Below are 22734 nucleotides of genomic sequence, written 5' to 3'. Positions count from 1 at the left end.
AGTCCACAACATTCACCACTCTTTTCTAAATTACATATCTTGAAATCATTAGGTTTCTGAAAACCATCTCCTTAGAGTTAATTCTGCTTACCTTTTTCATGCAGAACCTGCCACTGGTTCAAATAAACCACCTTCTTCTGGGGATTTTCTGTTCAATGTCTAGAGACATGGACAACATGTGCTACCCTCATAGAACTCACAGTCTAGTCAGGTAGTCACAACACAGTGTTGGAAAAAATTATTTATATATATATATATATATATGTATCAGGGCCAGAGCAATACTACAATGGTTGGTGTGTTTGTCTAGGTTCAATCCCCAGCACCCCATATGGTCCCTTAATCATCGCCAGGAATGATCCCTGAACACAGACTTAAGAGTAAGCCCTGGCACCACAGGGTGTGGTTCAAAAACCAAAGTATGTCTTTCACATCCTTAGTAAAAGGCCTGAAATTTCAACCTACAGTATAATAACATTTTATGATGTGGAACAACTGATATTATAAAATATAGAGAGAATAATCTAGATTACATCAATAATAATGATTTATAATGAAGTGGAAGATAATGAGTGGAAGTTCTTATAGTTGTTAAGTTGTGTGCTCCACACACACAAAATTACACTGAAATCTTAACATTAGTTACAACTAATGAATTTACATTAGTTATTCATATAGCTAGTGATGAAGTATACAGAATATAACTGTATTTGGAGTCAGGGTCTTTGATGAAGTAACTGAGATAACATAAGATCATTATAATGGATCCTTATAAGTAGAAAAAAATCAATGCAGATACTTACAGATGATATAAAATGACTAAGAGACAAGATCACTATCCAGAAGTCAAAGAGAGATGCTTAGAACAGATTCTTTTCTCCTTACTCTCAGAAGAAACCAACCAGGGTTAGAGAGATAGTACAACAGGCAAGTCACTTGCCTTGCAAACAGCCAACCCAGATTGATTCCAAGCACCATATATGGCTACCCAAGCCTAGCCAGGAGTGATTCCTGAGCACAGAGTCAGAAGTAATCCTTGCACACAGCCAGGTATGGTACAAATTTTTTTTTAATGGAAGAAATCAACCATAATTATACCTTGACCTTGGAATTCTAGAGTTATGAAAAATAGATTTTAACCCATTTATTATTATTAATGTATTCTTTGGGCTGGAGATACTCAGGGGTTACTCTTGGCTCTGCATTCAAGAATTACTCCTGGCAGTACTTGGACAACCATACGGGATGCTGGGGATCAAACCCAGGTTGGCTGCATGCAAGGAAAGTGCCCTTTCCATGTACTATTACTCTGGCCCAGAGAAAATAAATATCTGTTGTTCACTCTGCTATAGAAGACCTAGCAAACTATTACAGAGGTTAAACTTGAGAATTATGAAAACTTGTGATTGAAAATAAGAACAAATAATAGGGTTACCATACAAAAAAACTCAACTTTTCTTGATGAATAATGGAAGGAAAAGAAAGGCGAATTTGACTAGTTATTATGCATGTGATAGCACTGTAACACTGTCCTCCCATTGTTCATCAATTTGCTCGAGCAAGCAACAGTATCATTGCACAACAAATTGTGAGACTTGTTGTTACTGTTTTTGGCATTCGAATACATCACGGGTAGCTTTCCAGGCTTTGCTGTGCGGGCAAGATACTCTTGGTAACTTGCTGGGCAGTCTGAGAAGGGCGGAGGAATCAAACCCAGGTTGGCCACATGCAAGGAAAAAGCCCTACCCGCTGTGCTATCGCTCCAGCCCAAGCATGGGGTGAATTATAAAATATGTTTATTTCCTGGTTACCCACCCATCACCCAAATCTGCCCTTGCCACATATATGTGATATGATCTTTAAGCTTCTTCCATAAAAAGAATAGATGTCTTCACTTCCTGGATCTGGACTAGCCCTGCAACATGCCCTTGTGATAGAATGAGAGATTCCAATGAGAGATAGTGCCTCTATCCTCACTCTGAAAGTTATTTTAGAGGTACTATGCTTATACCTCAAGAGATCTTGCTGGTTTCTTACTCTTCTTGGAAATTCTCTGATCACTGCTATGTGAAGAAGCCAGTCCTAGCCTGGAGGATGATGAATATATTGCTCAGATAAATCCATATCTAAAGTTACCTGACAGATTTTATATATAAATGTATGTGTGTGTGTATATACATATGAGTAAAGCCAGTTCTCAGCCGACTTTAGACATTTAAGTGTGAACCCAGCTAAATCCAGCAGAAATGATAATCCAGTCAATATCAGGCCACATTCTTTTGTTGGGGGAATGAATCACTGTGAGACACACAGTTACAAAATTGTTCATGATTGGGTTTCAGTCATACAACATTCAAACAAACACCCATCTTTCACCAATGTACATTTCCCACCATCAATGTCCCAATTTCCCTTCCATCCACCTCCACAGCCTGCCTCTATGGCAGGCACTCCTCTCTCTCTTCTCTCTCTCTTCTCTCTCTCTTCTCTCTCTCTCACTCCCTCCCTCCCTATCTATCTTCTTTTAGCAGGCCACATTCTTTTTTTTTTTTAATGAAACGCCATGAGGTACAGTTGCAGACTTACAAATTTTTGTGCTTGGGTTTCAATTATACAATGATCAAGTACCCATCCCTCTACCAGTGCCCATTTTCCACCACCACGGATCCCAGTATCCCTCCCACCCTCCATCACCACCACCCCATCCCACCCTGCCTCTGTGGCAGGGCATTCCCTTTTGTTCTCTCTCTCCTTTTGGGTGCTGTGGTTTGCAAAAGAGGCATTGAGTGGCAATCATATTTGGTCTACAGTCTACTTTCAGCATGCTTCTCCCATCCTGGGAGGGTCCTCCCAACACCCTTTATTTGCTGCTCCCTTCTCTATCTGAGCTGCCTTTTCCCCTAGCATGTGTTTCTGAGCAGGCCACATTCTTGACCCACATAATTATATCCTCCTGAGTGGCAATTGTTTGAAGATCAAAGTTTGTGGATAGTCTGATATACTGTAGAACTTAACTGATATATAAGGTGAATATTTCTGTCTGTGGCCCAGATAAGGAATTCAAGAGCAACAAATAAGGATTAGGAATTCTTGGACATATTGGACTTGAAATATCAATGGGGCTTGTCAAGTACCCAGTTGGTTAATTAGTTCTGAAGCTCAGGAGAGAAATTTACCTGGAAATAGAAATCCAAAAGACATTCATGAGGCTGATTTTCATGCCTGAGTAGGTTGCCACAAGAGATCAAGAATAGTGATAAAAGAAGCAATTCAATTTGGGTCTCTAGGAACATCATATTTAAGGTCAGGCAAGACCAGAGGGTCAATAAGAGAGAAGAGAAAACACAAAGATGCAGAAGTTAGTGGAATTTCCCAGAGTCAAAGCCATAGAAATATTTTTAAAAATTATATTAAGTTCCTGGCATTTATGAATTATGAAGTTATTTCCAGAATAGTTATAATAAAGTGGTGAAGATGGGTCCCTAATTAAAGAACATTCAAAGTAAATGGGAGGAAAGGGTTTGGAAACACTGCATATTTCTAATTCCTTGCTGAACTTGGAAGATGGGCCACCTGCCTTATAATCTCCTCAGAGCTCCAGGAATCTATTGAGGCATGGAGAGAAACCAACCTGCTGTCATGTGGATTTGTGCCATTATGTGTATAGTTTGCAAGATCCTTTTGGCCTTCCATGCCATTCAATAAAGGGAAGAAAAGAAAACCTCTAATGAAAACTGTCACTGTCACTGTCCTCCCGTTGTTCATCAATTTGCTCGAGCGGGCCCAGTAACGTCTCCATTGGAGACTTTTGTTGTTACTGTGTTTGGCATATCGAAAAGTCACGGGTAGCATGCCAGGCTCTGCCGTGCAGTCGAGATACTCTTGGTAGCTTGCCAGGCTCTCCAAGAGGGGCAGAGGAATCGAACTCAGGTCGGCCATGTTGGCTGCTTGCAAGGCGAACGCCCTACCCACTGTGCTATCGCTCCATATATTGCTTTAAATAGAGGTAAAAAGTTAATGTAGGAATTTTTCAAGATGGAATAGGTTTGAGTATATTTACTTCTGATCCATAGAATCATAAAACCATCAACTGTGGATCAAAGGGGGGGATGTGAGGAGAGGGAATCCACAGCAAAGGTGTAAGGAAACATGGGCAGAGACAGAGAACTTACGGATATGAGACAAGAGGCTGAGGGAATTCACAGTGGTCCACCATGAATTGTCACCTGGAAAGGGACCCATGGTGGACAGGGGGAGCTGAGGTTATCAGGATGCGTTCATAGTTGCAACTACAGTCAATGACTGAACTTGATGATCGATCTCACAAGGTTTGCTGAATGGCCCTGAGTTCATGGACAAATAAGTAACAGTGACTGAGTTTTTAGCATGACTGAGTTTTTCCAACAACAAGCAAAACCTTGTATCAGAAGCCGGAGGTAGCTGTTTTGATAAACCTGAGAAGGTATTTTTGTGAACAGAAAATGCAAGATTAAGGATCTTGTGGTTTTGGCTCTGATGTGGCCAAAAAAAAATTGAGAAGAGCCTGAATATGAATGGGGAAAAGGAGAAAGGGACAGCAAAACAGGGACAGAGATCTTGGAAGAAAGATTATGAGGCTATAATCATTCATGTAACACTGGAGTTGAAGGCTCAAGAAACAGAGCCATTCCAAAGGATAAGTTCCCAGTCTGGGCAATAGATTAGGCTTCCAATATGGGGTAGAGCCGTTTTGTAACTCTGAAGCTAATCCTTTGGGGTACATCATTCTCCAACCATAGACACTAAAGATTGTCCTGGAAATGGGAGTTTGGAAAAGGAGTTGGGAAGAGGATGTGAGCAAGTGTTGGAGCCCTCATGGGACAAGAAGAAATACAAGAGGTGATAAGACATCAAGAAAAAGGATTGGGGTGGGGGTGGGGGGTCTATGGGACTTTCATAGGGAGCTACAGGAATCAGTTTCATGATGGTGAACAAAGTGTTGTACTGAAAGCAACACAATCACAGCTCCTCTGGACCCAAGCAACGTAAACCAGTGAAAAGCTGCTGATCCTACCACCAATGCATTTTCTTAGGGAAGCATTGGCTGCAAGAACGGGGGAAATTATTTTGTTAATGGGTCCACAGGCACTGTGGAAAAGGCTGAAAGCATGTTAACTGAGAAAGAAGATGGGACAAGGCCAAGAAAAATCAAAATGCCCTTCATTGTGGGATTTAAGCATGAATACCTTTTTAAAGAGGCTTTATTTTCACAGATATTTATAAGATTTATCATGTCTCAGTTCAGACCAGACTAACAACAATGATGCGTGAGTATAGAGCTAGTATTCCTCTTCCTCAGGAAAGACAAGAGGTACCAATTAAAGTCCAGGCTGATTCCTTGTTTGGAAGTTTAAGTAGTTTACTGAGTGAACAGAATAAGAAAGAATTTTTTTTCTTTTTGTAGATCTCAGTGGATGTAAGCAGGAAGGTATTAACAGAGATAGGTCCTGGAAAAAGAAATGATCATTCATCTAATAAGCTAAATTCTTGATAAAAAAAAACTCTTTGCTTAGACCATCTGACCCACATTTTGGGTCCAAAAGAATGTGTAAAAACTAAAGATAAAAAAGGTCATCATAGTTGCAAGCATGACCATTTGACTGAGAAGGTCATTTTAAAGGTTTATTTTGAAGTTTTCAAATGGACAAAGAAAATGCAGTCAGGTGAGGATTCATCTCAGAAGAGATTTTTTTTTTTGGTACCCTGATGTGTAGCATCAGGGGTATAAATTGTTTCACCTTTTTCTAAAATAAAATCAGCTCAAAAATCTTAAAATCTGTAAGCCAGCAATTTTACTCTTGGATATTATCTTAAACAAATGCTTGTAGATATGTACTTGGCTTAGTAATAATTGCTGACAACCTAAATATCCAATATTTTGAAGCATGGTTAAATAAATGGTCCTACAATTCACTCAATGGAGCCATAGTATAGAGCCACTAACAGACATGAGATAGGAAGTATTACATGGCATGTCAGAATGCTAATCAGCTTAAAACTAGATTGTAAAATATTTACATGTAATACCAATTTTAAAATGAAACAAATAGACCTTGAACAAAGACTAGACAGATACATATTAAAATAGTATCTGTTGGGCCAGACAGATGGTACAGCAAGAAAGGCACTTGTTTTCCATGTTGCTAACCCAGGTTCCATCCTCAACGTTGCATATGGTTCCTCTGAGTAGTGCCAGTAGTGATCACTGAGCTCAGAGCTCTGAACACTGCCAGGTAGCACTGTAGCACTATTCTCCGATTGTTCATGAATTTGCTCGAGCGGGCACCAGTAATGTCTACATTGTGAGACTCGTTACTGTTTTTGGCATATCGAATATGTCATGGGTAGCTTGCCAGGCTTTGCTGTGTGGGTGGGATACTCTCGGTAGCTTGCCGGGCTCTCCAAGAGGGATGGAAGATTCAAACCCAGGTTGACCGCATGCAAGGCAAACACCCAACCCGCTGTGCTATTGCTCCAGCCCACTGCCAGGTATGGTACCAAAATAATAATGATAATGATAATGATAATAATAATAATGATAATACTAATAATAATGTCTGTGAATATCCTTAGGTCTCTACACTATTTGGATTTTCTGGGCTTTCATAAAAAAATTATCAAAACAAAAAGTACCGTATATTAGAATTATGTGCATTGGAAACCACTGTTAAGAATACTGAAAATCACAGAGCCTCAATCACTTAAAAAAAGTTTTTTAATGTACCATATCTCTAGTAAGAAAAATCAATAATACGCTTTAATCAAGTTTCCTGATGTATGATAAAAGCATGCCCTAGAAAATGAAGCTGAAAATATTTTTATCTTAAGTTGTAAAATACAAAGGAAGAAGGTCTGGATTAAGAGAGTTTTGCTCGCTGGAGGCCAGGTTCAACCCTCAGCATCACATTCAGTTCCCTGAGCACCACGGAGAGTGACTCTCGAGCACCTGAGCACTTCCAGGTCTCCCCCCTACCACCAAAAGATAAAATAAAGGAAGAAAGAAAATACACCCTCTACTCGAAAATGCAGAACAGAAGAGGCAGTTGTTCTAATTTTGAGAGGAGAATCTCTATAAATGTCCTTTTGGAAATGAATATTCTGCCTTTCTGTGTTCAGATACTTTTTGAATTCAGGACTGATTGTTTTTTTATTCCTAGAATGAGTGAAAGGTTATTTCCATTTTTAAACTATCATTAAAGGTTTTCTTTAATACCTATTCTGTGATCTACACTGTTTAATGTTGTGAGTTACAAAAACCATGTATAAACCAGCTAAGAGAAAACTACAGCAATTTGTTCTCAGCACAATAGTTAGAAAAGAAAACTAGTTTTCAGGAAAAACTAAAATGTATAAAGTCTTCTATTCTGTAGATGCTCAAATTCTATTCGGTAGAGGCATTGTCCCCAAATTCTCCTGAAAAAAATCAAGGAATATCCAGGTATTTTTAAAGACCTCATATTACAGAACATTCTCTAATTACTTAATTTAAACAACTAAGTGAAGCTTGGGTGAAGACTCATTAGCCTATGGTGACCTTAGTCGATGCTTATTTGGGATGTTTTGAGAGGTCACTTGACAGAATCAGCTACAGAAGAAGCACAGAGATTTAATATAGATTGAGTTATTATTCCTTGAATGAGGCCTCACAATGCAAATGTTTAATATCACTGTAAACAAGCATTTGAAAAATTATCAGCTAACTGAGTCTAGTGCACATTTATTTTACATTTACTTTATTTCTGGGTTTAAATTCAATGTTATTGTAATACAAATATTTTTTTTTTGTTTCAGAAAACACTCTCCTTCTACCACAGTAATTATGACTGAGAGAGCATTTTACGGCTTACATGCACTCCCCAAAATGTCATCACATTTGATTACACTCGTACAGTGAAAGAATGAACAGGGCCAAAACTGAAGAAAATTGAACCAGTATCTATTTTAATATGTGTACACAAGAAAGCAACCCATTGTTTGCTAACAACTTCTTAAGATCTGTTTGATTTGGGGGAATATTTTTATGATTATTTCTAACAAAACTGTTAGTAGCAGGGTCAGGAAATCAATTAGCAATAGAGTCCTACTTCCCAAAATAAAATGCTTTTTATAAACATCATAAAGATGATTCCGTTTCCTTGTACAATTTGTTACTCTTTTCTGAGGCTAAGAAACACTTTCAGTTTAATATCACATACAGAAAGAGTTTCATTAGTGTCATTGCACAGGCCTCATTGCATCCCTCCCTGCTCCCAAGTTCAGACACAACACTAGTCTTCAGCTTGGGAGACACATTTTAGCCCAGAGAGAGGTTAGTAGTGCAATAAAATCCAAAATAAAAGCTTACGTTTGAGTTACTAAACAGTTCCCTTAACATTGTCAACAGAGCACATTTTAAAAGCTGCAAAAGATCTTCACTTAACTAAGTTTGAAAGATTTTTTCCTTCTTGCTTGTGAGAGAACCGCAGGGTGAAAAGCTTCTAGCCAGTCACTCATAGGATCCCAAGCCTGCAGGCTTCTCTTGCTTTAAAAGTGGAAAGGGAGGGAGGCGCTTATTGGTGAGAATCTGAAACCTGTCCATTCAGCCTTTGAAGTCCACTTGTCAGTTTTCAAATTTTAGATAAGGGAAAAGGCAGATCCTGAACCTTTTCACCTGTCTTCTCTCTATATTCTTTCTCCTATTTTCTTCATTGGTGCCTCACACAGATTAAAGGAAAAAGGAGGAGGAGGAAGAGGATTAAGGGAAAGGAGGCGGAGTCTGAAGATGAGACCGGAAGAAGAAAACAGAAAAAGGAAAAGGCAGTGAAGAAAGATAAAGAACTGGAGGAGGGTCTGGAGAGTATGATGGTTACAGCTCTTGTCTCATGTGAAATCAACCCCTATTTGATTCCTGACCCGATCTATGGTTCCCTGAGGAGACAGAGAGGAAGGAAGGAAGGAAGGAAGGAAGGAAGGAAGGAAGGAAGGAAGGAAGGAAGGAAGGAAGGAAGGAAGGAAGGAAGGAAGGAAGGAAGGAAGGAAGGAAGGAAGGAAGGGAGGGAGGGAGGGAGGAGGGAAGGAGGGAGGGAGGGAAGAGGGAAGGAGAAAAGAAAAGAAATAGAAAAAGAAAAAACATCAGAGGGGAAGGGTAGATAGTACAGCTGGTAATGTGCTTGTCTTGCACACCACTGACTGGGTTTTGATCTTTGGCGCCTTACATGATCAGCACTGCCAGTAGTAATTTCTGAGTACAGAGCTAGGAGTAACTTCTGACCATCACTGGGTATGGCCCAAGTCCTCCCCTTCAAAAAAACAAAAAATAAAATAAAATAAAAGACCTACCCTCCCCAAAGACAAAAGAGGAAAAAAATTGATAACATAAATATATATGAACTATATGAGTGTATATGACCATTGATGCAAAAGGGATTTCTATACCTATACCTAGGAGATATATACATAGATATATATGTATACACACACACACACACATATATATATATATATATATATATATATATATATATATATAATTTGTGTCTTCCCTACTAAAAGTTCCTTGAAATTCCAGTCAAGCCCACTTTAGGTGCTTAGTGAATCTTGCTGAATGAGGAAAAAAAGAAATTCAGGAACAAAAAGAAAAAAAACCCTTCACAACTTCTTGACAAATTCCTTCCCTTATGCTTTTCCTTTTGCTCTATTTCCACCCTCCCTTCCACCTGCCCATATCTTCCCAACTTTCCAAAACCCAGGTCAAATGCCACTGGTTTTGTAAAGCCTTATGCTGCTCTTCCAGCCAAAATTAACAGTTCCCTTTAGGGCCCCCACCACACCCCACCCTGACTCATCTAAAGAACTCTAGCACTGTCACCTGTTCCTTTCCTGACGACTTAACCATTTTCTAACTTCTTCCTGCCCAGAAGTGAGACTGCTTCTAACCCAAATCCAAGCTGAAAGGCAGCAAGTTTCCACTCATTTTGGATGCTTCTGTCAACCACAGTTGGTTCTCCCACTTGATGGTAGCCTAGTAAGGTGGTTAAGACATGGGCTTGGACCCAGACAATAGACACAAATTCTAGTTGTCACCATTTACTCATTTGTAAGCCACTTGGTAAGTCACTTCACCCCTCTGAGTCTATACTCCGTCATGAGAAATAAAGCATACTACTACAAATAGTACCCATCTCAGGTTAAGTGATGGCTAAATGGGTCATCAGTAGGAAGCATTCAGGAAATTAGAAGTCCAGAATGTTATAGTTCATGCATCTATTATGATTGACACAGTAGAACTTACAGGGAACGTACTCTCTGCCAGGTACTTAGCTTGGGTGTCATGTCAGCAGGTGTTAGCTCTATAAATATTTGAGAACTGACTTGGAGGTCTCAGCCCTTTGTTGGTAACAAATGTGTTTCCGGGTCCAGGGTCCCCTCCAGTCCTACCCACCACTCCAGGCACTGGATCTCCATCTGCCCTACTTTTACTTGGGAGCAAATAGAGTCTCTTCTGCTCTGAGCCACACAGGCACCATTTCGGTGGGTGAAAAGTCCCTGTAGTGTTCACCTCACAAGCCCTCCAACTTCTAGAGATTTTTTCCACTCCCTCCTGCAGCTCCCTCGACTTCACACGAAGCATCTTTTTTAGCATCTGTTCAGCCTGACTCCTGTCATTAGATACATTCTTGTGTGTTTATAATGCACCACTGATTTGTTTCAGACTAAATCGTGGGATCTAAAAATAAAGTGATGTTGAACATATTTCTTTGCATATTAACTTTAAAGAAATAGATTAATCTTTTAGAAATAATCAAAAATAAATGATCCACTCAGCAAGGAGCAGAGACGAAAAAAAATAAATAAAATGAAAATGAAAAACGCTCAGATTCCCACTTTTCCTTCTCCTTTCTTAATGTATTAACTATATAACACAATTTTTCATTTTAAAAATTAAGAGGTCTAGTGAACCTAGTGGTAAGCCAATCCAAGGCATAAATGAAGGCATGATTCATTGATTCTTCAAATTCCCATTTTCAAAACTGACATCGCAGAATTGTACTCACCATCGTAAGGGATGGTTCAAAGAACAATAAATAACTAGACACATGTGATGGTATAAGCCATTTTCTGAAATTTCAGCCATTTATTCAGTCCTCTTTCCCTGATTACCTCCCACAAGAAGCTTCCTAAACAGAGTCAGAATGACATATATATATAAACAAAAATTGGACTGGAGAGAGAATACAGGGATTAGGGAATTTGCCTATAAGCAGCCAAGCCTAGTCAGATTCCTGGTACTGCACATGGTTCCCTGAGCACTACCAGGAGTGATCCCTGAGCACAGAGCCAGGAATAAGCCTGACCACCACCAGGCTGTGGCCCAAACTGTGTTCCTCCCCACCACTCCCCCCCCCCCCCCCCGCCCCGCCAAAAACATTGAAAAGAACAATACAAAATCAGAAGCTTTATGGGAAGGCGAGTGAGGAAAGGCGGAAAAGAGAAATTCTTTCTTGCCAAAGGAAAGATCTGATTGCTATTTGATCAATAATTTCAAATGTCCCCCACCCCTTCAACATGGACTCACACATCCATTTTGACTATTTGCTTCTTTTCTTTCTTTGGAGCCTAAGAATCTTTTGAATCATCAGCACGTGGGTACTTATCTTAAGGCACCAACTAGGCTTGGTGACATCATTTTATTTGATGTGATGTTTTTGTATTACTCAGAGAGGGTTACAGAAGCAAAAAAATATGCATTCTGGTTGCAACGCTAAATAATGAGGCCAACTGCAGTTTATAAAATGCAGTCACTCCACACCACATTTCGCTGTGGAAGGGGGAGGGCTACCGTCGCCTGTGAACAATTACCAAATTGTCAATGGAATTCAATAAATGTTGTTTAAAAAAACTAATTATTTGTTACAATAACCAGCTACTACTGCCACTTTGTATTTGGAGGTTTGTAAACTACTTCCATTTGAAATGTAATTGATTCCATTTTTATCATTTGTTCAAGTTTATGTGGTTGTTCTCATCCTAAGAGATGATAACATCTATTTTCAGCAAATTATACATTATAATTCCTCATTCAAAAGCTGTAACAGAAAACAAAATGCTAATTTATGCTGTAAACGAAACTACGGAATCATAATCATTCATTGTTATTAACATTAGGGACAAAATTGCTACTGGAAATAATAAAGCGGGAGCAAAAGATGGTCGGGGTTGTTGGTTCAAGTTTTCTTGCTTTTTCTTTGTATCTTTTTGGCAAGTTTGGCTTTGTGGTAGCCTTTCAGAGAGTCTGTGGATGTTTTGAGTTCTCCGGATACAAGCCAGACTTTCACTGTGGCCCTGGGCTATTACCCCTAGTTCTACATTTCAAATCTACAAGAAGATGTGCTCACAAAGCAATCAGAAGTGCATGCTAAAGAGGGGAAGCATATTAGAACCACGCACCTGCTCTCCACATTTCATTAAGCTTCCACGCCTACATTTCCCTTCACATGAGGGAGCCTCTCCCCAGCCCCCCACTCTCTCCTCCTGTTCCAGCTTGACAAGCAGCACCTCTGGTCGAGGTGAGCAGAGCTCCCACCCCCAACCCCGCACCAGGGCATGTATGAAATAAACAGAACAGAAATCCAGTCATTGTTTCATAAATCACATCTTTTTTTTATTTTTAAAAAAATGGGGTGAAGGGAGGCTGGGCCCATATTCCAGATGCTCTGCTTGATAACAAAATCACTCTCTTCAAGGAAAAAGGCACTGATCCCTCAATGCATCTTCACCTTTCCTTTCTATTAAAATGGGGGGGGGGGGGGCGGGGGGGAGTGCAGCCTCCAAGAAAGAAACATTTAAATATAATTATTATATCCAAAATGTGAATTCTTTGAAGGGAGCCAAAAGTCACACTGCCTTCTGGAGTAAATCACTTTGCTGCTGCCCTTTTATTTCACGCCGTCTGCTGTCCACATTTACCTCTTCACTGGCAAAGTGTGATCATTGATTTCCTATGGTCTCTCTGGAAGGAAGTTCTGCTTCCTTGATGATGACTCCAAAGGGGAGATGACCCCGTCTCCTCCCGCTGCAAAGCCTGCACTTTTACATTTCTGCCAGGGCCGCGGGCATGCGGAAATGGTGAGGAACTGTGCCCTCTTCCTACAGACTGTCTTGCTGTAACTACTGACATTTAATGTCTGCCCTCCCCTTCTCGCAACTATCTTTTGGAAGATCGCAATACAAGGAAAGTCGCACTCAAAGGCATTAGTTCATGATGGACATAAATGTTAGGTGCGTGATTCAGCACAGAAGACACCTGTTATAACACAGCCGGGTTGAGAGAGGTAAATTTAAAGGAAGTCACAAACATCTATGATACGAACCCAAAAGGACATGGATGTGCTTATTAAATGAAAGTGAGTATATGTATTAATATATATATAAATACATATATATACATATATATATACACGGGCTCCAAAGTAGAAATGAATGTAAGAGACTTATAATAAATTGCTACCAATGTAAAACATGGCCACTTTATTCATTCAGATGCATCAGAATGTTATCAAATGTGATGAGGCTATGATATAACATAGAATATATATGCTTAGATACTGGGTTTTTATGCACTGGGAATTCATAAAATTATTGCATTCATGTATCATTCTACTGGTATATAGAATGTACTCTCCCCAAAATTATAATTATCTGATGTGGGAATCTGGCAACCTAAAGAATCTGTCTACTGTCTCTCAGACTGGATCAACCATTTAAACTCAAAAGAATGGCAAACCCAAATATCAGGCCAATCACCAAGAATTTCTTTTTAAAAAAAGCATTAGGTACAGTTGATTTGGCTCAAACAAAACTGCCTCCTCTCATTAGGGTTTTTCGTTTGGTTGACTTGGTTTGGAGGCCACACCTAGTAATGGTGCTCAGGGTCTACTCCTGTCTCTGTACTCAGGCATTACCCCCTGGTAGTGCTCAGGAAACCATATGGGATGCTGGGGATCAAGCCCTGGTCAGCTATATGGAAAAAAAAATGCCCTACCCACTGTACTACCTCTCCAGCCCCCATTATTTCTTTTCCAAAGCAAACAGTCTTATTCACCAAAGAGAATAAAATCCTGTTACATAAAACATTGGAGAGATAAATGGACCAGGAAGATCTTGCTATCTCTTGAAGTTGATAAATGAATGACACCATTTCAAACTTGCTAGAAATTTGCATGTGTCTGTTGTACAGATGTGTACAGATGTGTCTCCATCATACAGAAGCACTGAGTAGGGTAGAGAGAGTAAGAGTTGGCACCCTGGCTCTGAAATGACACTGCCCTTGTGACTAGCTTCACAGGCCCCTAGCCAGCACTGAGATCATTAAGGAAGTTAACTTTCCGTGCTTTATTTTCCTCGTATAGAAAAGGGGATAATAACAAAACATCCCTCGTAGGATGCCATGGAGATTAAATACCTTAACGTTTCAAAACAGCATTAATCAATTGATAATGCTATTTCACTGCTTCTTGATTCCAAGCTTGAGATTCATAGAACTTTATCAAGAAAAGCAAACAATATTTTCAAGCTGTGCCTTAAGGAAGTTAGCCTTACTGGAAAATCTACAACAAAATCAAGTTATTATAAATCTCTCTCACTTTTCTATCTACCTAGGAGAAACCCCGTGTTGGAAATCCTGGGGTTAGGTGATCTGGATTTATAGGTGTGCTTCTAAAATGTATTTAAAGTTAAGTCTACTGAACTGCTGCTAAAAACTATTTTTGTACTCTATATCTACATCCTCAGGAAAATAAAAATGTTTCAAATGATAGAAGTCCAGTTTATATTTTCAGGCTTTAAGATATTGGTTTTCTAACACCTCTCCCAAGTAAAGACATTTCCAAATCTTGACTCATCAATATAAACAGTGCTGCCACTTTATGAATTGTGCAATACCCCGAAGAGAGGGGAAAGATCTAGAATGCTTGATAGTACTTGGACTGGATGTAAAAGAAGTCTCCCTCCGTGGATTGCTTTCTGCTATGGTCATCCATAGTCATAGTAGTAGAGTCCAGTTCCAAAAAAAATTTTTTTTTAAATTTTAAGAAAGTAAAAGGCAGTCGGCACAAGCTCTCAACTTACCCACATCCATTAGTGGAGCTGCATTGGAGCCTCTTGCCTGCTTGAAAAGAAAGAGTGGGTACCAAGAATTAAACCAGAATAGACGATGGCTAATCTGAAGCCAGCCCTGGACCTGGGTTAATCCAGAGCTGAATTCAAAAAAGCCATGGCCTATTCTGAGCAGATCTGGGTAAGGGTGCCACTGTATATGTGTAGTCTGGAATATGTGTGGGGGCGGGGGGCCAGTGAGAAAAGAAATGTGGGGTGGAGAAAGGTCTAGTCTGGCCTAGTGGAAAGGTCTTTTCACACACGCAGGTTGAAGCCATCCAAAACTGGTCAATCAGGTAAATAAAGTGAGATATCTAGCCCCATGGACAACGAAGCAGTCAGCTAATTGGCTCCATTTTTCACTTTCAGTTGATTGATTCAACATCATACAGACCTGGCCTGCTTCTATTTGGGGCAATAAAGTGACAACTAATAAGGTGACCCAGGTCCAGCCTGCCCGCAGGAATCACCGCTGCCCAGCCTGCAGCGTGATGGAGCAGAGAAGCTGAAGCAATGACGATGAGCGAGCCTCGAAGGTTGAAAAGAACAACATTACAAGAGAAAGCTGGGTCTGGGACGCTGACACTTACTGCCATCCCTAGGCGTGAAACTGTAAATTAAAGAATGGTCTGTTGTCAACTGCACTCAGCCAAATCAGAGACACTGCACATCTACACTTTAATTGGGGTTTTCATTCTAATTGAAGAAAGAAATTCAACCTAAGCAGATGCTTCCACCGTTTCCCCCCCTCACCCCCCCACACACACACCAATTCTCACTATGGTATATTTTGCACATTGACAAGTGGGTGCAAAAGATCTACAACAAAATCTACTAGAAGATGAAATTTCCCAGTGTCTAAATGGCAGTGCATGCAATCTGGGCTCAAACACACATTGGGTTCCTTCATATCCCCCCAAAATCTCCCTGCTACAGCCCCACAACCCAGCTTTAAAGATAAAATGCCCCCGAATAATTAGAAACCTCCCAGTCCACAATGACTAGTGGCAGAGCTCTTTGTTTTTATGTTCAGTCATGAACATGGGCCCCAATTGTTCCGAATTTCCAGATCTCAATAGGAAGAACCCCCATCTTCATTATTTCTTTCACTTGCTTGTTTATAACCAGAGGTGTCATAATCATGTTTCTTGTGAAAATGAAAGTAATCAAAATGCCTTGTGATTCCAGGAAAAGAGTTTCTTAGGGAGCCATGCCTGGCTGCTATTGATGTTGTAAAAAGGCTCCTTTTACATGGTATTAGATGTTGAAAGTACATCATATTGATCTAGAAATAAAAAGCTTGATTTTTTTTTTAGTTCAGTCAACCCTTACCTTCATAAGCACTTTATAACACTAGGAAGAAGGTTTTATTTTTAATTGAGGTAGAGTAAACAAATTATATTTGAAGAGCTGTTGCTATTTTTAGGGAACGGAGGATTTGTCTGCTGTTTGGCACCAATTCAGGTTTTAAAAAAAAAAAAACATGAATAAGTCTCACTCTTTCAAATTTGGCTCAGGCCTCCCCACAGCGAGCCTTGCGCCAGGCGTTCAAGAAGACATTTCAAGTCCGGTTTCTATTGTGGCGAGGGCTTCTCTTTTTTGCCGAGAGGACAGTTAGGAGCGGGTTTCTCAGTCCTTTGCCCCGTGCTCAAAGGGCTGAGGGTGCATACTGGAGCTCCGTAAGAACCTAGGTCCGCCTGCACGTACATCCCTCCCCTCACCCCCACCCCACCCGCGGAGCACGGGGACGAGCTGCGCTGGAAAGACACAGCCTGGTGGAACGCCCGCCCGAGCCACAGAGATGCCCCTGCGGGCCCCATCTAATGATGGACCTCTCTGATTTGTTTCCCTACTTTATCTTAAAGTTCATCCCGCACCACTGGAAGAGGAGATCGATATTTCCAATAATCTCCCTTTCCCCAGCATACAATGCCGCGGCACCCCGGGTAGCGCGCTACCAGTCCCCGCCCGCGAGCTCCTGGTCCTCCTCCGTGCAGCGCCTGCTGCGTTCTCAGAAACGCACGCCCGGGCTGCTGGCCGCCCGGCTCTCCCTCGCCTCGCTCCAAGGATGCTCCTTCTGCCTTTCCCCAGCAACTTCAACTAACTTTGCCCGGGGACGCGGCTCGGTTTCCCTCTACGGCACCCACCCCACTCATCCCCTTGCTTCTCGGGGTGGGGGGACTCCCCCTCCCCGGCCTCGACTCCAACCCTGCGCCGCGCCCCGCCCCTGCCACCCACCGCCCCAGCTTTCCCGGGCCTTGGCACTTGAGTGCTTTCTGGCAGAATCGGGCCCTTTGGTTTACAACGCTCTCAAAGGACTTGTTCCCTCTCTCGCTAAGGAGGTGGCCGACCCTCGCGCCGCGGCCAGGCAGGGTGGCTTCGAGCTCCCTGCCGCCCGAGACCCCCTGGCCGAGCTTCCCGCGCGGGAGAACCAAGTGGCCCTTGAGTTTCACAGCCCTAAGGCGCGGGTGAGAAATAAGCGCCTGGAAACTTATCCCGATGCCATCGACTCAGAAGGGTGGGTGGGGGTGAGGGGTTGCTGCCGAGAAATGCCGAATCCCGGAGGGTCCAGGGGTGCACTGCCGGGTGCCTGGTGCAAGTCTTTCCTGCTGGTCTTGGTCCTCAAAGGCAAGCCGGGGTTGGTTTCTGAGTCCTACACACAGGCGCGCGCGCGCGCGCGCACACACACACACTCACTCCTCCGCCCCTTATCATAACACACACACACACACACACACACACACACACACACACACACACACACACAGAGGCTCACGAACGCCCGCTCCTGGACAGCCGGAGTTTCCCCGAGCCTGAGCGATCATTGGCTCTCTGCAATAGGCAGCGGGTGCGGGGAGGCGTGGGGGACCACCAGGAACCCGCCAGCCGGGCTGGGATGCTTGGAGAAAGCGTTTCCAGTGGACCCGACCGCCACCCTTCTGGACGCCCACCCCCCCCCCCAACGCACATACACCCACACCCCCCCCCCCACACACACAGCTCCCCAACTCCCGCGCCTGCCCAACCCAGTCGCTCCCGCAAGTTTCTGCTCACAGCGGGGGGCCTCTCCTTTTTTTTTTACCTCCCCCCCCCCCACCGCCTCACCCCGAACCCCCTACTTTCCACGCACCTGGGCCGCCCCGGCGCTCCATCCGGAGCCGCGGCGGCTTCCCCGGGGCGGGCGGCCGGCGCTTCCCGCGGGCGAGCCAGACGGCCCCCACCCGCCACGGCAGCCCGGCCGGGTGGCCGGAGCTCGCCGCCGTCTCCCGCCGCGGCCGCTACCGCTGCCGCCGCCGCCGCCGCGCCGCCAGCGCCTCTCCCGGCCGCCCTGCCGGATCGCGCACCCGCACGGCCACGGCGCGCCCTGGACAGCCCCCGCCGCCCGCCCGGCCCTGCGCCCGGCAACTACTACTTTGGCATCTCCGTTCCTCTAAGCCTGCGGCGCGCGTTTGCAAGCTCCCGTGTCGGGGGAGCCGGGCTGGGTCCCGCCCGCCCCGAGCTCGCCAGAGCGAGCGCGCCAGAGCCGGCGAGGGCAGCGGGCAGCCCCGCGAGCGGCGCGGAAGCCTCGGCGGCCCGAGAGCTGAGCCGCGCCGACGACGTTCTGTTTCCTCGACACCCCCAAAAGCCCAGCCGAGGGTGCGCTGCCCGGACTGGGGATCCCGCACGCCCCGGACCGCCCACCGCGTTGTGCAGCCTGCTAGCGTTTGCTCCTTGACGTCGCCTCGGGACCCCCCCCCCCCAACTTTCCCCAACCTGGACACACGCGGCTGCACTCGACCATCTCACACCCCCAACACACACACACACACACACACACACACACACACACACACACACACACACACACACCACTCCTCCCTCACTCCTGCTTCACTTCCCGTGTAGTTTGGAGATGACAGAAGCCTGTAGACTTTCACCAAACAAGCGGTGGGGGCAGCAGACTACACAGTTATTTAATTAAAAGGCATTTTCCTCCTTCTCGCTCCGGCTCCCAGAATAGCTTTTGCACCCCTTAGACCCTGAGCACACGCCTGTCTCGCCAGGTCACCAGTGGCCTGCTAACACCCATCTCCTTCACACACCACACACACACACCCCTTCCGGCGTCAGCCCCCCAGTGCCACCACACACACACACACACACACACCACCACCACCACCACCCACCACCACCACCCCCAAGTCACACCGACATGCACACCTAGAGGCCGGCGGCAGGGAACGTGGAGGGGCACGATGCAGCCGGACTGCATTGCACAGTCATCAAAGTTAAGTGTGTGTGTGTTCGTCGGGTGCCCGTGTGCGCCCGGGGAGGCGTGGGGTCAGGGGCAGTCGAGCATCCACTCTGCACCCCCCCTCGTGGGGTCATGGGGCGCCTCCTCTTGAGATTTGCAGCCATTTTAGGGAAAGAGGTGGCTCGGGGGGCCACCGGGGGAGTGGACGGGGGCGGCCAGCACGTCACTGGGGACTGGCAGCTCCGCAGCCCCTCGGCGCAACTGGAGGGCGGGCGGGCGCCGGGTGCACAGGGGCGCGGCGCCCGCGGCGACTTGGAGAAGGTTGCGCTCGAGTTCCCTGATTCTGCCCGGAGTTGTTCGGGGTAACGTGCCGGCTCGGGCCTCTTCCTCCGGCTCCCGCCGAGCTGGGGAGGTGTGGGGGGGAGGTGTCCATGGCAGATCGGGCACGGGAGGGACGCGACAGACCCTGGAGACTGAAGAGCTAGTGCTGGGGTAACGGGAGGGGGCACCTTCCTCTCGTCGGCTGGCTCTGCCCCAGCCAGTGCGACCCACTTGGCCCCCCAGTATCCCCACCCCCCCTCCCATCCTCTGCCTCCCCGCCGAGTGCCAAGTGAGCGCGCGGCGGGGGGCACGAGGCCGCCCGCCCCGAACCACCCCTTACCTGGTTGGAAGGGGTTTCCCAGGAGGAGCCGTAGTTGTAAAAGAAGGGAGAGAAGGTGTCTTCCGACAGCCCGCAGCCCGCCATGCTCTGGATGCAAATAAAATGAGGAAGGGAGGAGGGAGGGGGGGTGGGAAAAAAAAAAAGCACACACACAAAAGCAACCCCAAATTCTCAAAAATCAAATTGAACCGATAAGCGGAGAAGAAATTGTCTCGCAAAAATCAAGGGGAGGAAGGGGGGAAGGGAACGGCCGAGGGAATGGCAACTCTGGGCGCCGCTCGCTCGCTCGCTCTCCGGGGCGAGCAGGGATGCTCGGGCTGCCGCCGCCGCCGCCGCCGCCGCCGCCGCCGCCGCCGGCTCAAGACGGTACCTAGAGAGGATCGTCCTGACTTGAGCAGCCGCCGCCGCCGCCGCCGCCGCCGCCGCCGCCGCCTGTACCGGCTGCGCGTGTGCGCGCGTGTGTGTGCGTGTGCGTGGGGGGCGCGCGCGGAGCCCGAGACCGCAGGGACCGCGAGGAGGAGGCGAGAGCAGGAGCGAGCGGGGAGGGCAGGCGCAGAGGCAGAGCGGGCGGGCGCGCGCGGGGCGGCGGGGGCGCGCGCGTGAGTGCGCGCCTGTGTGTGTCTGTGTGTGTGTGCGTGTGCGTGTGTGTGCGTGCGTGTGTGTGTATGTGTGTGTGTGTGCGTGTGTGTGTGTGCGCGCGCGCGTCTGTTTGGGGAGCTCACCGGAGAGCTGGGCCGTCACGTGGGCGCGCTGACTCCGCCGGCTGCCGGGGACAGCCTGTACTACAGCCCCGGCCACTAAATCACCCCGCGCCGCCAGACCTTTGCCACCCGCACGCCGCCCCGCCCCGCCTCGGCGTGGCCCGGGACGGCAGGGGGCGCGGGTGCAGCGCCCGGCAGGTGCGTGCTGGCCGAGTGGGCAGCCCCGACGCGCCCAAGTGGAAAGAAACGCCCGCGGGGACGCACAGGTTCCCCCGTTTCGCCCCGCACCCTCCTGGCAAGCCTTCTTCCTCCGACCCGCTTGGAAGATTGGGGGTTTGTGTTTGGGATGCTTTTTTTTTTAAATTCCTAACATTGCTTTCCCGTGCAAAGACCCCTCTTCCAGCTATGGGGAGAATATTTTCACCCAGTTACTACTATATCTCGGTTTTCTTGCTTTGCCGGCGCCCCTCGTCGCCCCCAAACCCTCCATCACCCCGTGTGCGCGCGCGCGCGCACACGAACGAACACACACACACACACACACACACACACATACACGCACACGCACACGCACACGCCCTCGGCTGCCTCCTTCCATCCCAAATGCAAACCCACTTCCTTTAGCCGGTTGCTGTAGTTAAGCTAAATCAACGCTACATCAAACTAGGCTAGGCAGGGAGAACTGAAAAGTGGATTTAGGGGACAACACTGCCCCAGCAGGAAGAAAGCCTCTAGTTTGCCATTCTGTTGATTTAACCGTTTTTTTTGTTTTGTTTTCTTTTCTTTTCTTTTTTAAGGATTTTGTAGCTTCTGCACGAAAATTCGGGCCCCTTGAGTCACAATTGTTTAAATGAAGCTATTCTCTGACATCCATTGTACGTTATAAAAATACAAAGGAATATAATCCACCCTTAGCATTTTAGCACCAAAGCTCTCAGCCTCAATTTGAGTAGCTGAAAGTTTATTTCTGCAAAAACCCATTTTAGCTCCTCCCCCTAATTCTCTCCTCCCTCTCCAATGCTTTCGACAGATATTTATAGTAAGTACAATTGAGATTTTTTTTAAATCTCTATGTAAGATGCTCTTTCAAGTATGTGATTCCTCGCAGGAAAACTTAAAACAACCTGTTATAGGCAATTTATATTGTTTTCTTCCTGAATCTATTTTCCAAACGCTGACCCTTTTTGTTTAAACCAATTATGTTTTTCCAGGAGTTCACACTTCCTCTTGTAAATTCCCCACTTGAGGTAGAAATCCTCTGTGAAATAAACATTTCCACAGCAACCCAGTGATGTCACAAACATCGACTCATCATTTCAGAGGGGAAATAAAACAGAAGAATAGGATCTCTCCAGAACCCAAGCTTCTGTTTTCTTGCAAATAACTCTGCTCTGAATAGAGACTCAAGAAACATTAGATTACTGGCTAAATACCTGTTTTCTCAGAGATTGGCTTATTTTTCAAAGATATGTCAAATCATCTTTCCAAAAAATAGGTCACTATCCTCTTCTCTGTGTTTGTGAAAAATGGTGTTTCAAAACAGTGGTCCCTAACCACAGTGGCCACTATGGATTTTAATAAAGAGGAAAGAAATTTTTTTTCTTGGAAAAAAATCAGAAAAAAAAACACTGAGAGATGAAATTTAATGTATTACCTTCAAACCCAAATCCTGCTAACTGACTAGGTTTCAAAAGTGATAGTTTGAGGGGCCATAGCAATAGTACAGTGGGTAAGGCACTTGCCTTGCACTCTGCCAACTTAAGTTCGATCCCCAGCACCCCAGATAGTTCCCTCAAGCCTGCTGAAAGTGATCTGAGTGCGGAACCAGAAGTAATCCCTGAGTACTTCTGGGTATAGCCTCCTCTCCAAAAAAAAAAAAACATATATATGGACATCTATATCTATCTCTCTATATATATGAATATATGTGTGGACATATAATGTCCATATATATGATATAAACGTAT

General features: G+C 45.1%; 1 protein-coding gene across 3 annotated transcripts in view; it reads right to left on the bottom strand.

Annotated features, from left to right (window-relative positions):
* PPARGC1A (PPARG coactivator 1 alpha) overlaps window positions 1-20667 on the bottom strand; it is a 705257-nt gene extending 684590 nt beyond the window's left edge. For 2 of the 3 annotated variants that reach the window (XM_056125625.1, XM_056125627.1), the window contains exon 1: window positions 20067-20667. The gene's annotated coding sequence lies outside the window, so the exon portion shown is untranslated. Of the gene's footprint in view, window positions 1-18301; window positions 18401-20066 lie in introns of those variants that run through there. The other variant, XM_056125626.1, reaches the window with a different exon arrangement.
* Between the last annotated feature and the right edge of the window lie 2067 nt (window positions 20668-22734).

This window comes from Sorex fumeus, unplaced genomic scaffold (assembly GCF_029834395.1).
Source record: "Sorex fumeus unplaced genomic scaffold, SorFum_2.1 ptg000055l, whole genome shotgun sequence".
Taxonomy (NCBI): Eukaryota; Metazoa; Chordata; class Mammalia; order Eulipotyphla; family Soricidae; genus Sorex; species Sorex fumeus.
Note: the sequence above shows the minus strand (reverse complement) of the source record. Positions and strands in the feature narration are given on the sequence as shown.